At 53.1% G+C, this 10220-nt stretch overlaps 1 long non-coding RNA gene across 1 annotated transcript in view; it reads right to left on the bottom strand.

Moving 5' to 3' along the window:
- Window positions 1-9535, bottom strand: part of LOC147016226 (uncharacterized) — a 23617-nt gene extending 14082 nt beyond the window's left edge. The window contains exons 1-3 of the long non-coding RNA XR_015050066.1: window positions 9387-9535; window positions 8454-9172; window positions 2281-2467 (exon numbers count right to left, since the gene is read on the bottom strand). This is a non-coding gene — a long non-coding RNA (uncharacterized LOC147016226). The remainder of the gene's footprint in view (window positions 1-2280; window positions 2468-8453; window positions 9173-9386) is intronic.
- Between the last annotated feature and the right edge of the window lie 685 nt (window positions 9536-10220).

Genomic DNA, 10220 nt, shown 5'->3' on the forward strand with positions numbered 1-10220 from the left:
GATCAATCTGGGAGGTTTCGATCACAAGCTTGGGAAGAGGATCAATCCGGGAGGTTTCAATCACACCTCATTACTTATTGCCATCGTGAAGTCGCAATTCCTCTGTGTCAAATTGAAAAAAATATTAAATATGGTAGTGAAGGTGGCTGGGCTCGAACCCCGCTCCTGTCAGCAGGTGTCGTAGGGGTGCTGGGGTTCGACTCCCACGACCTAAATTCGTTGCAGCCAGCGGTTAACACCAACCAACCTCCAGGGACGGCCGAGGGGTCCTTATTTATTGGAGGTGGACACGCTAATTGACATGGATTCTTTAATAAAACACAAATACCCACAAGGACAACAACGAAGATCATAAGGACAACAATGCACAAATTAAATAAACACTCCTATGATCGAGGCCTCTCACACACAGACACAAAGTAACAACAAAAATAAAAAAACCAATGTCACCCGCAGGGTGATCCGTATCTTGTCAAAAGGTGACCACGTGTGACTTCTTTAAGGTCACACTGAGGTGAACAGAGCTGCTATCCACCAGGAGCGACTCCTTGAGGAATATCTGCCTACGAGAGATTCCGATGAGAATCGTTCTCCAGAGTAACCATGAAAAATATCTGTTTGCCTCATTACGTCACCAAATGACATTATAATGTCTCAAGCTTGACATATCTAGAAAGCACTCATCGAGGTGTTCAATTTGAGGTACTACACGATATGGTTCCTAAAACTTGAAAATTTGACTTTGGGGTCAAATATGTTTGACCTGAGGTGCTAACCATGAAGGTCAAGGCCAATCGCCACCAAAAACTAATCAGCTGAGCGCCAGACCATGAACTATATTCCCATGAAGTTTGAAGACGATCCGGTCAAAATTACTCAAAAAATAAGGGTTTCGTCGACTCCCCTGATTTGCGACAAAGTGACCTTGACCTTTGACCTTGACCTTCAAAAGTTTGTGTGCTGAAAGGGATCTCTATAGGCCTCTGATATGCGAAGTTACAAAAATTTCCAATGATAACTGTGCTCTGCAGAATATTTTATACGTGATTACAGACAAACAAACAAACAAACAAATATATATATATATATATATATATATATATATATATATATATATATATATATATATATATATATATATATATATATATATATATATATATATATATATATATATATACATACAAGCTGACTAACATATCTTGCAAAAACTTCGTTTTGGCAAGATAATAAAACCCCCCTTCCAAAGCACTGGCACTCAGCCTGGCCCTCGTCAATTTGGTGCCAGGAAGCTTCGTCTGGCACATGCACCTGCCAAACAAAATGGCGCCATCTCCCGTCGAAACCGGAGGAAAGTGCCTCCACCATCCAATGGGACGCACAGGCAGGATCGTTTCTCGCCGATTGCAGCCTTTGAAACTTCAAATGGACAAATCCTGCCAGCACCTCCTCGATCAGCTCTAGACGTGCACCAATCCACTCAATGTCCTCCAGGCATGCACCCTCGCCAAGCACACACTCCGTGCCTTACCGCCAAGCACACTCTCCTTTCCCTCTTGCTGGTATCCTGTGTCAGTGTCCAGGATTGTGCCCAATAGCCAAGGAGACTGCTTAAGCAGCACCAACGCTCTGCACAGAGTATGGTCCCAATCTCCTTGCACAATCTGGCTCTTCCCACCACCGGAATTATCTTCAAATGTCAATATGCCGATTGTACAGTAAATGCTCCGCATCATTCATCAGTTTTTCATCCTTCCCTTTATTGCGGTGAATTATTGTTCTTTTTAATCATTTTGTTAAATTTGCTTCACAGAAGTATCAGTTTTTACCCAAATCAAATTAGCAAAAGAAAAAAAAATTTCACAGCAAGCTTGATTAACCGACAACGCCACGTGGGGTGCCAAACCAGTCTTAATGACTTTTTATTGGCAATAATTTACATTGTCTATTTTATACCAGCGTTATGTTTGAGATATTCAAGTTGAAAACACCTCACTGACGTGGTCTCGTTCATGCTCGTGGAATTCTCTGAAACACCGAAACTGAATACTGTTTTTTCTCTCTCTCAAACTTGTGGAAAAACTCGAGCTTAATTTTTACAACTGGGTCAAAACTGCCATTTGATCCAGGTAAATGGCCATTAAATGGAATGTGGACAAAGAAGCACAAAAAGTGGGGGAAAAAAAATTAATCAAATAACACAAGCCAAAGAGAGAAGAACAAGCGATTATTTAACTGTACAATAAACAGAATTTAAAGCTCATACAGAGCTCGACACACCTCCTGCCAAGACACAAGGCGCCGTCACCATCACGGCTTGTCTGAGCGAGCAGGTAAAGCACACCTGCTCGTGCAGCTGATCGCCGCGAGCCGCAAAATTGTTTTGGGCGCGCGGGCGTCTCCACATGCAATGTCAGAAGACACGGCATCTCATTGTCCCCCATTTACAGCGTGACAGTCGTTGAACCTGCAACGACAAAATAAGAAATGCTTTTATTCTGCTGATGAAACATTGTCCATTTTAAAACATCATAATCACAATAAAGAAAGAAATAAAAGAGCACATTGAGATTGTGACTTTGCATGAAGTGGAGTTAGTTATAAAATTATATCGTTATTATTACCATCGCCGCAGAGGACAGGGTATTGTTATTTGAGTGTCCGTTTTATCTGCAACAATGTGCCAACGAGGACCACAATTTATACACGTTATGTTTTTCAACCTCCAAGGTATGTGCAATGAGAATGAGAGTACGTCTGTAAAGTATGCACGGTACAATGATGATGTGAGTACGTCTGTAAAGTATGCACGGTACAATGATGATGTGAGTACGTCTGTAAAGTATGCACGGTACAATGATGATGTGAGTACGTCTGTAAAGCCACATCAGGCAAGTCCTGGCGAGGGTCTGCAATCTTTGTTTGCTCTTTCTAGTTTATCATCATCATTAGTATTACTATTCGTCATCATCAATAATCAATAAAATTAGTCATCAATATAGACTTAAAATTGTAAAGGGAAGAAAGCGTGGGTAGTGGAAAGTACTCAAAGGAATGGAAGGAAGCAAGAGACAAGATAACAGTGAGGGTGAGAAAAAAATTGAGACAAAGGTGTTGGGGTGGGGCATGGGGGGGGGGAGGAAATGGGTGCATACAAGTGGTGGCACGATGGGGAAAATGGGTGCATGCAAGAGGGGGAGGGTGCATGCAAGTAGAGAACATGGTGGGGGGGATGGGTGCATTCAAGCAGGGGGGCATGGGAAAGGGGTGCATACAAGTGGGGGGGGCAGGGGGGAAATGGGCGCATACAAACGGGGGCTCAAGGGGTGATGAGCATGAACGGTCGTGTGTGTATCGCCAAGATTTATCCTTTCTCGCGAAACGAGTTGTTTTAAACGCCGCACATTGAACATTACATTCATGGAATGCAGCCTTTTCTCCGAGTTGGCCACACCACGTGATTTGTCGAGATTTTGTTTCAGTATTGGAAAACAGAACACCTGCTTCGCTTTGGCTTTGGTGCAAGACGTGACCCCCGGACCTGACCGCAACGAGAGCAGGTACAAACACCTCTACAATTAACCAAACAATGTTAAAAATGAAGGCCAAAAAACAGGTTACGATACAGGCCCCAACATTTCCACCGACTGGCAGCTGAGCAGAGCTTGAGATGAAGGTTTGGGATAAACTCAAAACCCAAGTCATTCCTGTCTCTTTGCCATTTATTTGTTTATCCTCATCCCTCCACCCCACCTCCAGCTCCTTTCCAAACTGGGAACTTGAACAGACTGTTCTGGCTTGTTTAAACAAATGCTTCACCCCAAAATTCTTGCTCCCCTGCAATTAAACCAAAATACTATAGTTTTGTCAAAATCTTTCTATCGGCGATAAAATAAACATAGTTCGGCTTCATTTCGCCACACACCATGTGCGTGGCTCGATTTGCCTTTCAAGTTAATATCACACACAGGGTAGTTCAGGAACAAAGTTGTTTCAGGGTTTATGGCCCATCTGGGGGGGGGGAGACCAGTCCTGTGGAGCGGGGTCAGAGGGGTGACTGGTGCAGTGGACTGGGGGTGTTTGGGGGAGGCTCGTCTGGTGGAGCTGGGCAGCTGGGGTGGGTGAGACCGTTTGTGTGTGGATACATCTGTGAAACCTGTGCCCAACATCTCATAATAAAGCATGCAATCAGACAGGATTGATTTAACCTGAAAACGTACTGTCGCAGAAACCGTGCAAAATCAAGTAAAGGACGACGCCGATGAGTGCCGAATACAAGGTGTGCAGAGCGAGTGAGTCGAAGAAACAACTGCAGTGACAGAACGGAGACATTTGATGGAAGTGGTAGAAGGAAAGTGAAAGAATGAGAAAAGATAATAATTGTGAATAAATAAATAAAAAAAGAGAAAGCTTAAGAAGATCGATTTAATATTTCATATTGAGCCCGTGGCTGCTGGTTGCATCATTGCTGAGAGCGTGGCTGTGGTGCTGATGCAGTGCCCGTTTCCAGGAAGATCTCAGCACTCATTTTGCCGACCTCGGGAGGATGACAGGTTGAGTCAACACACCTGGTGATATCTCACGGCACGACGGGCTCAAACTCAAGACCCTTTAAATAAGATCTCAATTCAATCACCTTAACTGTAATGCCAGAACCAGGTTTGGTGAGAATATTGACTGTGTGCTCCACCTGAAGCCAGATCCTTGGCTGATTGGTGAGGGTGATAACTGGGTGGTTTGCTATTGCTTTCCCAGCAGTTAATGAGGGGAGGAATTTGTCCAGTGTGCCGGCGATAGCTTGCCTATTCTTGGGGAAGGATAACGGAGGGATCTTTAACATCCAACAAATAACGAAGAAGACAGAACACTCAGTTTAACGTCCATCCGAGGGACAGCACACAGAGATGAATCATCCTGCCTATGAAACACTGAGATAAGTTTGGAGCTGGGTCAGGATTCAAACCCAGGATAATGAGCGAAGAGAGGAGTGTGTGTACCTACCTCAAGGGCGTCCTGCCAGCCCCTTGAGAAGCTATGGAATAGGAAAGTTTTACTTTGCAAGCCAAAGGAACAGGAAAGAAAATATTTCTACGTTTCAACTGGACCAGTCAACAGTCCCGGCGGAGACGCGGCGGGGGAGACCCATCCGGCAGAGACGCGGAGGGGGAGACCCGTCCCGGTGGAGACGCGGCGGGGGAGACCCATCCGGCGGAGACGCGGAGGGGGAGACCCGTCCCGGCGGAGACGCAGCGGGGGGGGACCGGTCCAGCGGAGACGCGGCGGGGGAGACGGGTCCAGCGGAGACGCGGCGGGGGAGACGGGTCCAGCGGAGACGCGGCGGGGGAGACGGGTCCAGCGGAGACGCGGCGAGGGAGACGGGTCCAGCGGAGACGCGGCGGGGGAGACGGGTCCAGCGGAGACGCGGCGGGGGAGACCAGCCCCGGCAGATACGCGGCGAAGGAGACCCGTCCCAGCGGAGACCGGCCCCGGTGGAGACGCGGCGGGGGAGACCAGCCAAGCGGAGACGCGGCGGGGGAGACCGGCCCAGCGGAGATATATTGGTGAGAATAGGCCAAAAAGGCCAAAAAACAACGCGCGGCGCGGGAGATCGGTCCAGTGGAAACGTGGTGGGGTGGCGAGGGAGACTGGTCCAGTGGGAACGTGGTGGGGGTGGCGAGGGAGACCGGTCCAGCGGAAACGTGGTGGGGTGGCGAGGGAGACCGGTCCAGCGGAAACGTGGTGGGGTGGCGAGGGAGACCGGCCCAGCGGAAACGCGGTGGGGGAGACCGGCCCAGCGGAAACGCGGTGGGGGAGACCGGCCCAGCGGAAACGCGGTGGGGGAGACCGGCCCAGCGGAAACGCGGTGGGGGAGACCGGCCCAGCGGAAACGCGGTGGGGGAGACCGGCCCAGCGGAAACGCGGTGGGGGAGACCGGCCCAGCGGAAACGCGGTGGGGGAGACCGGCCCAGCGGAAACGCGGTGGGGGAGACCGGCCCAGCGGAAACGCGGTGGGGGAGACCGGCCCAGCGGAAACGCGGTGGGGGTGGCGAGGGAGACCGGGCCAGTGGAAACGTGGTGGGGGTGGCAATGGAGCCCGGTCCAGTGGAAACGTGGTGGGGGTGGCAATGGAGCCCGGTCCAGTGGAAACGTGGTGGGATGGAGAGGGAGACCGGTCCAGTGGAAACGTGGTGGGGGAGACCAGCCCAGCGGAAACGCGGTGGGCGAGACAGGCCCAGCGGAAACGTGGTGGGGGTGGCAAGGGAGACCGGTCCAGCGGAAACGTGGTGGGGGTGGCGATGGAGCCCGGTCCAGTGGAAACGTGGTGGGGTTGGCGAGCGAGACCGGTCCAGTGGAAACGTGGTGGGGGAGACCGGCCCAGCGGAAACGCGGTGGGGGAGACCGACCCAGCGGAAACGTGGTGGGGGTGGCGAGGGAGACCGGTCAAGTGGAAACGTGGTGGGGGTGGCGAGGGAGACCGGTCAAGTGGAAACGTGGTGGGGGTGGCGAGGGAGACCGGTCCAGTGGAAACGTGGTGGGGTTGGCAAGCGAGACCGGTCCAGTGGAAACGTGGTGGGGGAGACCGGCCCAGCGGAAACGCGGTGGGGGAGACCGACCCAGCGGAAACGTGGTGGGGGTGGCGAGGGAGACCGGTCCAGTGGAAACGTGGTGGGGTTGGCGAGCGAGACCGGTCCAGTGGAAACGTGGAGAGGGAGACCGGTCCAGTGGAAACGTGGTGGGGTTGGCGAGCGAGACCGGTCCAGTGGAAACGTGGTGGGGGAGACCGGCCCAGCGGAAACGCGGTGGGGGAGACCGACCCAGCGGAAACGTGGTGGGGGTGGCGAGGGAGACCGGTCAAGTGGAAACGTGGTGGGGGTGGCGAGGGAGACCGGTCAAGTGGAAACGTGGTGGGGGTGGAGAGGGAGACTGGTTCCGTGGAAACGTGGTGGGGGTGGAGAGGGAGACCGGTCCAGTGGAAACGTGGTGGGGGTGGCGAGGGAGACCGGTCAAGTGGAAACATGGCGGGGGTGGGGAGGGAGACCGGTCAGGTGGAAACGTGGTGGGGGTGGTGAGGGAGACTGGTTCCGTGGAAACGTGGAGGGGGTGGAGAGGGAGACCGGTCCAGTGGAAACGTGGTCAGGGTGGCGAGGGAGACCGGCCCAACGGAAACGCGGTGGGGGAGACCGACCCAGCGGAAACGTGGTGGGGGTGGCGAGGGAGACCGGTCAAGTGGAAACGTGGTGGGGGTGGCGAGGGAGACCGGTCAAGTGGAAACGTGGTGGGGGTGGCGAGGGGTCAAGTGGAAACGTGGTGGGGGTGGCGAGGGGTCAAGTGGAAACGTGGTGGGGGTGGCGAGGGGGCAGGTGGAAACGTGGGGGGGGTGGCGAAGGAGACCGGTCAGGTGGAAACATGGTGGGGGTGGCGAGGGAGACCGGTGCAGTGGAAACGTGGTGGGGGTGACGAGGGGTCGAGTGAAAACGTGGTGGGGGTGGCGAGGGGTCGAGTGGAGACGTGGTGGGGTGGCGAGGGAGACCGGTGCAGTGGAAACGTGGTGGGGGTGGCGAGGGGTCGAGTGGAGACGTGGTGGGGGTGGCGAGGGAGACTGGTGCAGTGGAAACGTGGTGGGGGTGGCGAGGGGTCAAGTGGAAACGTGGTGGGGGTGGCGAGGGAGACCGGTCAAGTGGAAACATGGTGGAGGTGGCGAGGGAGACCGGTGCAGTGGAAACGTGGTGGGGTGGCGAGGGGTCGAGTGGAAACGTGGTGGGGGTGGCGAGGGGTCGAGTGGAGACGTGGTGGGGGTGGCGAGGGAGACCGGTGCAGTGGAAACGTGGTGGGGGTGGCGAGGGGTCGAGTGGAAACGTGGTGGGGGTGGCGAGGGGTCGAGTGGAGACGTGGTGGGGGTGGCGAGGGAGACCGGTGCAGTGGAAACGTGGTGGGGGTGGCGAGGGGTCGAGTGGAAACGTGGTGGGGGTGGTGAGGGGTCGAGTGGAGACGTGGTGGGGGTGGCGAGGGGTCGAGTGGAGACGTGGTGGGGGTGGCGAGGGGTCGAGTGGAGATGTGGTGGGGGAGGCGAGGGAGACCGGTCCGGTGGAGGTTTGGGGGGGGGGTAAGGGAGAGACAGTTCTGGGTTTGTCAATTCCATGGAGACGACCTCTCCAACGTGCGCGTTTCTCACGCGGAACGCTTGTTCAGCACAATTCTCTGAATCCGCAGCCGCGTCATCTCTGTTGGACATTTTTAAATCTCAGGGATCACGAACGTGTTCGCGGGCTTTTTTTGCGGGTTGAAGGGAGAGGGAGGGAAAGAGAACGAGGCGCCATGTGCGGAGTTTCATCCTCGCGCGGGAATGACGCGCGCTCTGCGCCTCTCACGACGCCTCAGTGTGTTCAGCTTGGCGCTGCCTGGATTTCTGTGGAAAAAAAAAGTAAAAAAAATTTAACAAACTTTATCCTCACCTCATGGAATCTCGCCATCGCCGTCAGGTGGAAGGATACAGCGAGAACTTTGAATGGAGTTTTTACAGCTCTCACTCTCTGTCGCGTCGTCCTTGCAGTCCAGCGGTGTTGCAGCAACGCAAACAAAGCCATTACAATAATTACACCTAATTACTTTTTGTCATAATCACCAGGGAACCCAGAGAGCAGCTGAGCCCGCTCGGCTCGCCCGGAATCCCAGGCCAAGGACGGTACCTGCACCATGAGCTCAACGTCTGCACTCAGGTTTTCGTTTGTCAGCCTTGGCTTTTATAATCTCTGATCACGTGCTTGGAATGCTCCATTCTTCTCACTTGAGGGGTGGGTTATGAAGAATCCACAAGGTTCACCTCATCGGTTTTATCTGCCGGACACACTCACCGCAGCGTTTGCACACGCAATGCAGGCCGTGCGATGCCGGCGGTCGGTGCACCGATTGGCGCCTTTTCACGAACGAGCGTTTTGTGTTCATTTTACACTGAAATAAAGACCAAGGTAAGGCCTCGCCGCGGCCTGTGGAGGCAGCCAATGGGAAGCCGGGCTTGCTTTTCCCTTTGAGAATGACGAACACGACGGACGGTTTCTCTCACCGACGTTGAGTAACGACGTGGTGTGCACACAGCACGAACTGCACGGCTCGGTGTGAAATTACACCGTACCACCAACCGTGCATCCGAGCTCCCGCCGGAAATTCACGCGACCTGTGAACGAGGAGCAATTTCGATGACAGCAAGATCCGTGTCCCGCTTTGTGTGCAAACAACAGCGTCATGCCGTGTCCGTGTGTCCGTGTGTCCGTGTGTGTTATTTCCTGAGGAGAATCGCTTTGTAATTTGTAACACAAACAATGCGATGAAGCTTTAAATGGCGCGCCGCCCGTCACCGAGGCCTTGAACCGTCACCTCGGCGCATTTACCTCACGATTCTCCTTTGCACTCGTCGTCTACATTCTCACTCGTATCGTTTCCATCAGATTTACTTCTCTTCACGATTTGTGAATCAGTTACTGTGTAATTCTGACATACTCGTTGCTCTCTCTGCAAGCTCAAGTGCTGCCCTTGTGGGTTCACCCAGTTTTGATTGGTTTGAAATGTTCGTTTCCCAGCATACCTCACGCCACGATCCCCCACCCTGGCACCTGCAGACACTCACGTGATCGGGAGTCAACCGGTGGAGACCAAAGACAAACGTCCTCTCGCCGGCGATGAGCCACGTGATCGCGGAACAATGAGTGGTGGCGACTTGTGGAGGTGAAACGATACCCGAGGAAGTGTGACGCAAGAGGAGGCCATTGGGGCCATCATGCCTGCATTGCACCAACAACAACAACAAGGGTCGTCACCCATACACACAACCAGCGACCGAGCATACACGTACTCATCGAAATCCCATTGAAACTTATCCACCCCCTCCGCTGCCACTACCTTTCCAGGGACACCATTCGATGCATTAACCACTCTCCCCTGAAAGACCCTTACCCGAAACTGTCCTCACTCTCATCTTCGTTACCCTCAAGCTGTGGGTCCTGGTCCCGACACCATCCACTCTGATGAAAAACTCCACTTAACCCATCTTGTGCACACCCTTCATTATCTTAAGCTTCTCAATCATATCCCCTGTAACCGCCTCCCTTCCATTGTATAAATTCCTGTCTTGTTTATCCGCTCCTCAGCTGAGTCGAGCTTGCCCAGAATCAATCCAGTACCTCTCCGTTGTACGTTCTCCATAGCAGCTATGTGTGGTGATTTCC

The sequence above is a fragment of the Eptatretus burgeri genome, chromosome 12 (genome assembly GCF_056783735.1).
Source record: "Eptatretus burgeri isolate ZD-2024b chromosome 12, Ebu_testis_v1, whole genome shotgun sequence".
In the NCBI taxonomy this organism is placed as follows: domain Eukaryota; kingdom Metazoa; phylum Chordata; class Myxini; order Myxiniformes; family Myxinidae; genus Eptatretus; species Eptatretus burgeri.